This window comes from Canis lupus, chromosome 6, assembly GCF_048164855.1.
Source record: "Canis lupus baileyi chromosome 6, mCanLup2.hap1, whole genome shotgun sequence".
Classification (NCBI taxonomy): domain Eukaryota; kingdom Metazoa; phylum Chordata; class Mammalia; order Carnivora; family Canidae; genus Canis; species Canis lupus.
This window is the reverse complement of record NC_132843.1, coordinates 69,330,700-69,342,125: the sequence shown is the minus strand read 5'-3', so window position 1 is coordinate 69,342,125 and position 11,426 is coordinate 69,330,700. Positions and strand designations below refer to the sequence as shown.

The 11,426-nt window shown below is 43.7% G+C and overlaps 1 long non-coding RNA gene across 1 annotated transcript; it reads left to right on the top strand.

Moving 5' to 3' along the window:
* The first annotated feature begins 1,710 nt into the window (after positions 1-1,710).
* Positions 1,711-6,528, top strand: LOC140634765 (uncharacterized). The gene is made up of 4 exons (XR_012032147.1): positions 1,711-2,586; positions 3,297-3,488; positions 4,970-5,125; positions 6,267-6,528. It is a non-coding gene; the product is annotated as an uncharacterized lncRNA (long non-coding RNA).
* Positions 6,529-11,426: the final 4,898 nt, after the last annotated feature.

Here is an 11,426-nt window from a genome sequence, read left to right as displayed (position 1 = left end):
CATGCACGTTAAAATCTGGGAACCGCTGCCCTAAAATGCAAGCACACGTGCACATGCACCCAGGACAAGCCTTGCACCAACCACCTCACTGGTCAAATGATGCCTATGAGGGATCGGCACTGGATCCTACTGCACCTTTTGCTTCTCTCGCACTGCACCTGCCTCTTTCTGGTGTTTGTGTCTTCTGTTCCTCACTAGCACCTCCTCAGAAAAGCTAGGAATGGCCAATCAAGTAGGAGTCATTTCAAAACTATTCTTTTTAGCAAGTTGGGTTTAAAAAGTTTAGTAAGGAAGGAAATATAAAGCACATTCTTAGGAGGATTTTTGATGATTTGAGTGCAACCCAGATGTCAGCTGCAGTTGCCCTATCACGTGAGGCTTGGGTTAAATTAGCTCAAGCTGACTCTGCAATGTCCCGCAGGACGTCAAATGCACTCCTTCAAGACTGTCACACATGGTCCTTCTTGGGGCCATGCTGGCCTCCAACCTTGTGTTTTCTGGGCTCATGGCCCCCCTCATCTCCTGCCACCAGCTTCCTCTCTGTACTCCTCGCCGTGTTGGGCATTGAAAGTCTGCTCTCTCCTAGATCTCTTCTCTCCCCAGCAGCATGTGTGTAAGGCGTCGATGTACAGGAGCTTTAACCAAGGGGATGTGGGTGACACACCCCAAGTAATATAAAATGGCCACTGGACATTTTTGTCCTTAGAGTCCTTCACCAGGGCTCCACTCTACAGATCCAGGTTCCCTCCTTGCTGCCCTGCTCATCCTCCTCCTTCTCTACCTTCCTCCCTTCATCTCTGCTCTTCCCTCCCCCCCCCAAATTCCTGCTCCATTTCTTATGCATGACAGCTTGGCAGTTTTCTTTTGTTTTGCAGTCACTTTCTAACCCATACCCTCACTTTTTCAAATTATATTCCAGAACAAAGTTCATTCCCTGCAAAGTGCTCAAGTTACAGCTGCATAAGTTATAATTTTGTCATTCCACTCTATGAGGAATAGGTCAAGGGCATTAGGTGGTTTGTGGTGGGGTTAGCCTTTGCTCTGGAGATGGGGGCTTTTTGGGCTCATGGCATGAAGAAGTTCCAGAAATTGGAGCGGTTGGATGAGAGGGGAGAAGACTCATAAAAAAAAAAATGACTCAGTAAAGAATTACAAAGAGAACTTTCTTCTTCTTGACTTTCTCATCCCCAACTAAACACATTGAACTGATTCTCCTCTACTGTCAATGAACACATCAACTTACCAGAATTAAATGTAATTGCCTCTTTTTCTTCATCCTGGCTCTTGTAGCTCATCCACCACAGTCCACAGCTCTTGAAATCTACATACCACCGTAGTACGTGGGACTTTGCACAAATTCCTTAACCATTTTGAACCTGAGGATATGCAACTATAAAATGGGGATATGCTATCTAACAGGGTGTTAAATGCATCTTTCCCAGGCCACTGGGCATTTTGGCTGAGACCCCAGAGCTGGAGACAATAGGTGTTAAGCAGCAACATATTCTAGAGAGGGGAGTCCAACCACCCATGCAGGAGTTGCTAACCAAGGGCATGAGTCCTACAGTGCGGCATCTTCCTCTTGCCTCCATGTAACCTGAGACCAGGAAATTGATTTGAATGAAACCAGAGAGGATAGATCTTTTTTCCCCTTCCTACTTACACAGAGAGGGAAAGGGGGTTCCCTTCTCATGCCAAGTAAGGAGATGCTGTGGGCACTAGTGAAGAGCAACGTATTAAAGTTTGGGGGAGCAAACGGCTTGTGTTGTCTGACTCTTGCCAGAAAAACCTAAGGTAAGAGTCTGATTAGAGCTTCCTCTCTGGCCATGGAAGGAACAGTGTGAGCTTCTAGCTTTCAGTGGAGCCAGGATACTGGCTTTCCCAAGATCAGCCTTGAGTCACCTCAAAGGAACCTGCCCAGGAGGACTCACTGTGTCACCATGCCCATTCTGAATAGCAGGGTGAGATGGCTCCAATGGAAAGAAGCTTGAATGTGTCTTCAAATGCTGAAGATGAGTGAGTGTCACATGGAAGGTGGACTCACTGTGCCAATACTAAGAAGAGCAGTGTCTCTAGACACCCCACTGAGATGCCCAAGGAGGAAGAGAGCGAGCATGTGGGCCATGCATGGAGCCAACCCCAGACACATCACCAATAGAAGGCATTGTCCTTTTCTTCTATTCATTCCTTGGTCTCTGGGGAGACCAAAATAGAAAGAAAAGAAACTATCATGTCACCCTTCCCTCTACAGGGAATGCAGAATCTCATCACCTGCAACCCACCACACTGCAAGATCCTCCCTCCAACCATGAGTGCTATTCCTGGGCATGCAGCAAGATCATATTTCCCAACAGCCCTTGAGGTGAAGCTGGCTTCCAATGCCCAACTTCTGGGCAATGGGATATAGGTGAGAATGATAGGGGGACATTTCCAGGCCTTGCCATAAAGTTCCCTCACTATTCTCCCTCTCCTCCCAGGGTGGTCATGGAAGACACAGGTTGAAGATGGCAGAGCCACAAGATGGAAGGAGCCTGGATCTCTGAGTCACTACTCAGAAGTGAACTGCCCTACCCACTGTGGACATAGGTGCCAACGTTTTATTATGCTCAAGTACCAAAATTTCAGAGACTTTTGTTTTGATTTTTTTGTTTAATTATTACAGCATGGCTTAGCCTGCCCTAATTATGCCTGGAGCAGGCCTGATCTGGCAGTGCTAGTAAGGGGAGAGGCTTCAAATAAAATTAGATACTAATGATTTTGTACTATGCTGGAAAATAATGCTTGATCCTGCAAGGTGCATTATTTTATATTTAAAGTTTTTGTAATAATTATAGAATCACAAGAAGTTGTAAAGAGTACAGAGAGGTCTCAGGTTGTCTTCACCTGGTTCCCCCAGTGGTTCCATCTTACATAACTATAGTATAATCTCAAAATCAGGAAACTGACATTGGTGCATTGTGTTTGTATAGTTCTGCCTCATTTTATCACATATTCAAATTCATATTAATGTCAGCTATCAGGAAAATCAAGATACAGAACCATTCCATGACCACCTGGGGCTGCACCTGTGTAATCCTACCACCACCCTCAGCACCACCCTCTCCCAACATCCCTAACCCCTGATAACCACTAACTGGTTCTCCATTTCTATAACTGTGTCATTCTGAGACAGCTGTAGAAATAGAATCATACATCTTGACCTACTGAGATGAGCTTTTTAAAAATCCACATAATGTCCTTGAGATCCATCCACATTAAATGTATCAAAAGGCCTTTTTTTTTTTTTTTTATTGTAGAGTAGCATTTCGTGGTGTGGACATACCACATCTTGCTTAGCCATCGCTGCAAGACATTTTGGTCATTTCCACTGTTGGAACAAAGAGAGTTAAGGAAAGAAAGCCACCATGAACAACCATACCCAGGTTCTCTGTGGACATGCTTCATTTTTCTGAGATAAATGCCCAGGAATGTGATTGCTGAGTTGCACAGTAAGTCTATGTCCACTTTTTTGTTTGTTGTTCTTGTTTTTGTTTGGTTTGGTTTTTTTTTAAGAAACTGCCAAACTATTTTCCTGAGTGACTTGCAGCATAAATTCCCACCATTTATGAGCGATACAGATTCTTCACATCCTTGCCGGCATGTCATGGCCTCACTTAGTTGTTCCAGTAAGTGTGTAGTAAGATCTCATTATGATCTTAATTTTCACTTCCCTGATGGCTAGTGAAGGTGAATATCTTTTCCTGGTCTCATTTGTCCTTTCCTCATGTATCTTCTTTGATAAAATATTCTTTCATGCGGTTTCCCCATTTTATAAAATCTGCCTTTTTTAATTGTTGAGTTTTGAGAGTTCTTTACATATTCTAAACATGAGTCCATTTTCAGCTTTGTTTTTTGGCAAATATTTTCTCCCAGTCTGTAGTTTGTCTTTCCTCTAATTTATCAATTTTTTTTCTTTTACAGAGCACGCTTTAATGTCATGTCTAAAAACTCTTCCCCATGCCCTAGATCTCAAAGATTTCCTCCTATATTGTTTTCTAAAAGTTATATAATTTGGGGGATCCCTGGATGGCTCAGCGGTTTGGCGCCTGCCTTTGGCCCAGGGCACAATCCTGGAGTCCCGGGATCGAGTCCCGCGTCAGGCTCCCGGCATGGAGCCTGCTTCTACCTCCTCTTGTGTCTCTGCCTCTCTCTCTATATATGTCTATCATGAATAAATAAATAAATCTTTTTTAAAAAGCTGTATAATTTTACATTTTACATTAAAGCATATGATGCATTGTGCGATCATTCTTATATGCAGTGTGAAGTTTGGGTCAGTTCATGTTTTGCTTGGATGTCTAGTTACTCCAGCACCATTTGTTGAAAATGGTCTCCTTCCAGTGAATTGTTTTTGCACCCTTGTCAAGAATCCATGGGTTGTGCTTGTGTGGGGCTATTTCCAAGTTGACTTTTTTGTCCCATTGATCGAGTTGCCTATCCTTCTGGACAAGTATTGCATAGTCTTGATTGACGGATTTTTTTATATGTAAAAATGACTATCGCAGACTATGAAACTACCGAATTTTCTCATCCAGGAGGAAGGAAAGTCATCTAACAGGGCTTGGAGAGAGTGGTACAAAAAGTAAATTTTCTTCCTGTTAAAATCTCACCAAGTCCATCCAGTGGTTTGATAGAGACAATTACAATATCTGCTTCTTGGAGGGTTGGCTGTGTGTGTGTGTGTGTGTGTGTGTGTGTGTGTGTGTGTGTTGTACGTATTTAATACATCATGTTTGAGAAGCATTTACTATTGTGCCTGGTACATCATTTAAGTCCTCCATTTTAGTTTGTCATTAATATTCAACATTATTATCACCATCATCCACGCTTTTCTCTGAACCCCTTCTAGTGGGGTTACAGAGAGGGGCTAGCACATCTAATTCTCAAACACATCTCTCAGCTATACTTAGATATTAAACATTGCTTTCAGGATAAAAAACAACAACAACCACAACTTTGCTTAGCATCTGTTAGCCTTCCTCACCCACCTTGAAGAAAAGGGAAATTTATCCAGAAGTAATAGATCCAAAGATGGCAGAGGTGAACCAGGCCCTCATGGCTACCCACCTGCTTTGTGCTTTTTCAGGTAAGAAGAGCAACCTGTGCTCCTGGACACTGTGCCCTGGGGCCTGGCCTCCTGATTCGGTGCATGGCTTGCTTGTTCAAGCGGACCCATGGCAGCCCAGGCTGAGGGCTACCAGGGAAAGTAGGGGACAGAAGGGAAGTCATGTTTTTCAAGTCCTGCTCAAAGCTCTCTCCACCCTCTAGCACAGATATCTCAAGGACCTAAGCTGGGTATCCTTGAAACAGCCAAACCCACCAAGGCCTGGCTTAGATCTCCCAGCTGAGGACAGGCCTGGGAGACCACACCAATCAATGGGTTAATAAGGATTTCCAGGACCAGGGTACTGAGGGTTGCAGCAGCTGGGATGAGGAGAGGGAGAATCATTATTTTTAATTTCAGCAAGTCAATGTGTTAATAAAGAGGTTGGAGGAGATGTGAGGATGGTGGTGGTTGGGGGGTTGGGAGGGGGCAAGAGCAAAGCCCATCACTTTCTAAATGTTTGCCTGCAAGGGCAGCCTGATCTTTGAAATCAGAGTGGAGAATTCTTCAAGTCTGGTAATAGCAAACACTCTTCATCATGCCCTTCAGTGGCTGCTGACTGCAGACAGCTTTTTTCCCCTTCAACAATAGAAGAGATGGGAAAGAAAAGGCAAGCTTTTGGCCTCGGGGTTTTTTTTTTTTTTTTTTTTTTTTTTTTTAAACCACCGCTCTTTCCGCTCCAACCTACATCTAAGAGGGAGGGAAACTATCTTTTGTTATCACTCAATCTCCCTTAAATTTAAGAACAGCTGGGGATATTTTTCATGATTCATTAAATTCACATCATTCCAAAGAAATCTTCCTGCCGATTTATCTTTGGCTCGGCAGTCGGGGCTCCAGGAGTGTGCAGTTTCCTGAATGCCGTCAACCTGGGTCCACTGTTTTGGGCTGAGTCTGTGATCTTTCATGCTGGAATATCTTTTTTTTTGAGGGTGAAAGAGAGCAGGAAAGGAATCAGGGTATTGAAATGAATCTTTCCAGGCAATTTTTCCCTTTCTGGAGATAAAGAGAAAGTCGTATGGCTGTCACAGCTAAAGACTAAACCCCAGCTAATGTCCTCAGCAGGGAAGAATAATTAGTAAATTCTCTAATTAGAGTCCTGTTTACATTTCTCTTTTCATAGAGGCTAATCCTTGTGTTTAAAGAAGATATTCTGCCTTGATTAAAACCATTGGCTTTAATCGGAGTCACAGCAGAATCCATGGTAAATGCAAACATGCTTGAGTTCCGTAAGTATTGTCATTCATTCACCGAAGGCTGCCTATAGACCGAGCACTAAATACAAATATGACACGATCTCCACCCCTGTGGGCCAGGGCAAGCATAACAAACAGGTTTCATCCTCCAGGCCAGCGGCAATCCTTTGGAGAAGGTTTTCTAGAGCATTCTGAGACCATTTCCTGGTGCACGGGAAAGGAGAGCTTTCCTGGATGATTGGCATCCATCGGGAGGGCAGGAAGGTGGGGTGTACTAAAGAGAAAGGCACCCACACCCTCCCCAGGTTGTTTGTCGTACACCCAGGGAGTACCAGCACTGCATGAAGGGCTTTTGAATGCTCTCCTGTGATCCTCACACAGCCCACAGATACAAAGCTGAGCATGATTTAGATGTGGTTGGTGAAGCCCTGGGACAGCCCACGGCTTTCTGAGCCCTGGCCTTTCCTTCTTATCTATATTCAGGTGGCATCGGGGCCAGCCTTAGTTCGCCTGTTTACATGTGGATACCTGTAATTGCAAAGTCTTTACTATCCTAAGCCTTTGTGCTATATGGGCAGCACAGCCCAGAGATGATCAACTCAGGTTCCAGAATCAGTCGTCTGGGTTACACGCTGGTTCTGCCATTTGTAGCTGAGTAACATTGGGTGAATTACCTAACCTCTCTGTGCCATGGTTGTGTTAACTGTGAAGTGGAGAGAGAGTACCTACTTATATAGGATTGTTAGGACTAGTAAAAGAATTCCCAAGGCGCCTGGCTCCTAGTAAGGACCACTCTGTGATCCCCGATGATGCTGAGGGACCACACCCGGCCAGACTCCTTAGCTGCACAGTCACACTCTCCCCTTTCCCTCCCTCTTTTGGTTTGTCCTCTCCGATAGAATGCTGTGCAAGAAGAGAGAAAAAGAAAGGACACCAAAAAATGTATTCTTCTCTTTGGAGTTAAAGAGAGGCCCACATCCTGAGAGATTCGCTGAGGACTCTTCTATAAATATCGAGTGTAACCGCATCTGCCTCTTCTGGAACTGGGAACAGTAAGCTTGTATTTCAACAAGCTTTCCAGGAATTTGATAGTGGTGATACATTAACCGATAAATAAGAAGCCACGGGCACAGCCACTGTCCCTGAAGAAGCATAAAATTAAAAGCTTAAGGAATTATGGAAAATTATTATTTCACTAATGTTAATGGGGAGGGTGGAGGGGAGCCATCCTGTCCCCTCCACATTGTATGTGCTTTTTCCAGCTGATGACCAATGAAGGCTTCATTTGCGACTTCCTTCCATGTGAAGACCTCTGGAGGGGCCCGGAGGAATAGTCAAAACATTTATCAGACTTGGCTTCTGCCCCCAAAAAGCCTGACCAGGGGAGCTTCTTCTAGTATATCCATCAAAAGGAGTAAACCACTTGCAGAGCCAAGTGTTACCATGGGGCCTTTGACTGCCCCACAGTAGAGAGTGAAGAGGGGCCTGGGGCTGGGGGGCAGGGAAGTTGAGGACGACAGTTGGTTTTGAGAGAAAGGTCAGGTAGGCAAGTCACTTGAACTGAGGTCTAAGTGAAAAGGAAGGAAATGGGACCAACAGGTAACCTATAAGAGACAGAGTCCTCTCAAATACTTTTATCTCATCTGGTCCCCAGCCAGTGTTCTGGGTTGATACTAACTTACCAGTTTTATAACAAGGAAATGGACACCAAGAGCCCAGAGGTCAAAAACTGCTGAGACTTGAACCCAGTTATGGCAAGCACTTCCCGCTTGATCATGCTGTGTCTCTGGAAGCACAGAAGTTGAGAGCATCAGAAATACAAGGTCTCAGAGATAAAAAGACAGAGCCTCTGGGGAAAAGCTATCGGGGAGGGAGGAGGGTGGATAGAGAATCTCTCAGACAGGAAAGTGCCAGGTAGAAAATACCCTTTGTAAGAAAGAGAAGGCAAAGAGGGGCAAGATATTAGGGTTTTTTAGTTGATTTTTTGTTTTATTTCTGGATATGTGTTAATTTTTACCATATCTTGTAAGGCCCTATAATAAGGACTTAATTTTTAAAAATTGCACAGTGGAAGTTATCATTTGGAAACCTTTTATTGCTTGTCTTATGTATATGGGCTCAATATACAGGCAATTCTCCATAATGAGAGATAAACCGACAACTTCATTTTCAGCCTTGAGTTACATCGTCTGCTCCATCTTTTGTTGTTATTGTTTGTTTGGTGTTTGGTTTTTGATAGACAGAGAGTACACGACCAGAGGCAGGAGAGGGAGAGCAGCAGAGGGAGAGGGAGAAGGAGCAGGCTTTGCAAATGATTTTAAGCAGGCTCCATGCCCTGGTAGAGCCCAACTCAGGGGGCTGGATCTCCCGGCCCTGAGGTCATGACCTGAGCCAAAATCAAGAGTCAGAATCTTAACCCACTGAGCCATCCAGGCACCGCCCCACCCACCCCCACCCCCAGCCCAATTCTATCCAAAGTTTTCCATTAGAAATCAAAGCAATCAGTTTGGGCTTCTTTGTCCAAAAGATAAGCTGGAGGAGCAAAGAAGGGTGAAGCAAGAGTTTATTGTTAATTCACAAAATGAACCCCCAGAATCCCTGAATGAAACTCAGAGTACTGTAGCCAGAATCGGCTTCCTAAATGCAGGGTTCTTCATGTTATCTGCCTGTTTAAAATCCTTTCATAGTTTCCCATTTCTTTAAGGTTAAAAGCCCAAATTTCTTAACTACGTGATACAGTGACGTGGGACTCTGGCTCTTCGAATAGACACAACTGTATCCGAATGCTAACTCTGCAGTTTACTAGCTGAGGTACTTGGAGCAAATTACTTAATCTCAGTTTCCTCCTCTATTAAATGGGTTAACAACTAAACCTATTTATGAGGTCCTTGTGAAGATGAGGTAATACAATGCCTGCAAGCCATTCCTTAGTTCTGTGGTCTAGTGGAATAGTCAACACGTTCATCTTTGATGACCATCAGTCATCTCAACCCTCTATCTATCTCTTCAAAGTAATCTCTTAGCACTCCCCCTCTCTGGCATTTCCTGGCATTTCCATCCACACTGAACTTCATTTTTTCTAAGACAGTTTTCTCTTTTACCTGGGCCTTTGCATATGCTGTTCCTTCTGTCTAGGATAGTCTAATTCCTCCTCTTCCCATGGCTGATCGCTAGTTATCTATCTTAGCAGAGACATCCTGCCTTCCCCGACCCAAGCAAGTTGAAGTGGGTGCCCTTGAATGGTGTTCCCATGGCACCTCATACATCCCATGCCATAACACTTTGCACACGTGATTGTAGTTGACTATTTTTCTGTTCCAGTAGATGATTCATGCATGCTTCGTACGATGTCCCCAGCAGTTAGCCTGATGCCTGGCATATAATTGGTGCTTGCTAGATATTTGTAAATGAACAATTTGTCCACAGTGTCCTTGTAGGCTAGAGGTGATCCCAAATATACCCTCCTAAGAACCTGTGGTAATAGTGGGTGTTTGCTCAGCCCCTCATCCTGGTGACTTATGGTCCCAGGGACTCTGGTCTTTCTGTGGATCCACAACTCTTTAACCCCTCTCTCTGAGTTCACTGGGTCCCTGACAGAGCCCACAGAGCAATAAAGACAGTTTATCTTTGGAGGCCATACCCAAGACCAGCAGGACCCTTGTTTAAAAATTTTTATAAAGAATTTCAAGATGGCAGCAGTAGAGCATTAAGCCAAGTGTGGGGCCCTCCTCGGCACGGCATGCTGTGCTACTGCACAGGTCACATGCCCATGAGGTCACACAGCCTGGCCACACCTTTCTCCAGGACCCTGTGTCCAGAAGGATCTGACACATTCTTTCCCACTGGGACACTAGGAACTAGTGCTATCTAACACTATCTCCTCTGGGATCAAATTACCTTTAAGGATTACCAACTGGGGTAACAAGCTTAAAGCTAAGAAATGAATTAGTAATGGAATTGCTGCCCCCCCTGGTAGAGATAATTTTGTGTGGGGCTTAGAGGGGCAGGCAAGAACCTTGCATTCCATTATTTTGCTAAGACTTCATCATGTATTAGTCTTTTCTTTGAATTTATACGCGTGCACACATAGCACACACACATATCCTGAAATGAGAATAATTATTTCTAACCTCCTTATATCCATCAGTAAAATGAACACTGAAATATTAATTTGGGGGATTCAAATAGATGTTCTGATGCTTCATCTTAGTAAAGAGGTTAGGAAACTTCCATCAGAAAACTATATGTCAACAAGAGAGACGAGAGACTCTAAACTGCAAATGGTAGACTGTTGCAACAGATAATTTATAATAATAGAATGCCAGGTGGTTTCAGAATACACTGTGTCTGAGTGGTTCTCAACCCTGCCTGCTTATCAGAATCACTTTGGGAGGCTTCTAAAGCACTTTGAGGCGTGGGCTTCATATCAACTAAATCAAAATTTCCAAAAGTATAGCTGGGGCACCAGTAGTTAGTAAAGCTCCCCAGGTGGTTCAAAAGTGCAACAGAATCGATAGCCACTGCCCTGGTTGGACAGGTTCTGAAACAGGTACAGGCATTCCTGGAACGCAAATTGGTATAGGAAGTTGAACCTCAATCAAAACCTGATGAAAATCACGTGCTGTTTAATAGCCTATTAATTTAAATCCACACACAAGGAGGATAGCTGCTCACTTCAAGCGTTATTATTATGTATTTGAAAGCAGTGAAATCCCTTTACAAAAAAGAAAAAAAGCCTTAAAACTAACTTAAGCCTTAAAATCATCAATAAAATACAATATCAAGTTCATTCCCTGGCACAAATCCCAATTTCCATGAAAACTGCCCGACCCTAAAATATATCAAGAACTTGTTTTAATCACAAGAGATGTATTTTGAAAAGGGCCCCTCTTCTGGGATGGCTAAGTCTGCAAGTCACTGTTTTTACTATAGCTGAAAAATTAATTCTTTTTCAGAAATATTCTCATCTTCTCCTAAAAGAAAAAAAAAGGCTTTTTTGATGTAGAGTGACAGGATTATGAAGTGACCCTCTGGGTCAGAAGGAGACTTTTCTTTTTCTCATCAAGGAAATCAATTTCTAAGTCCAA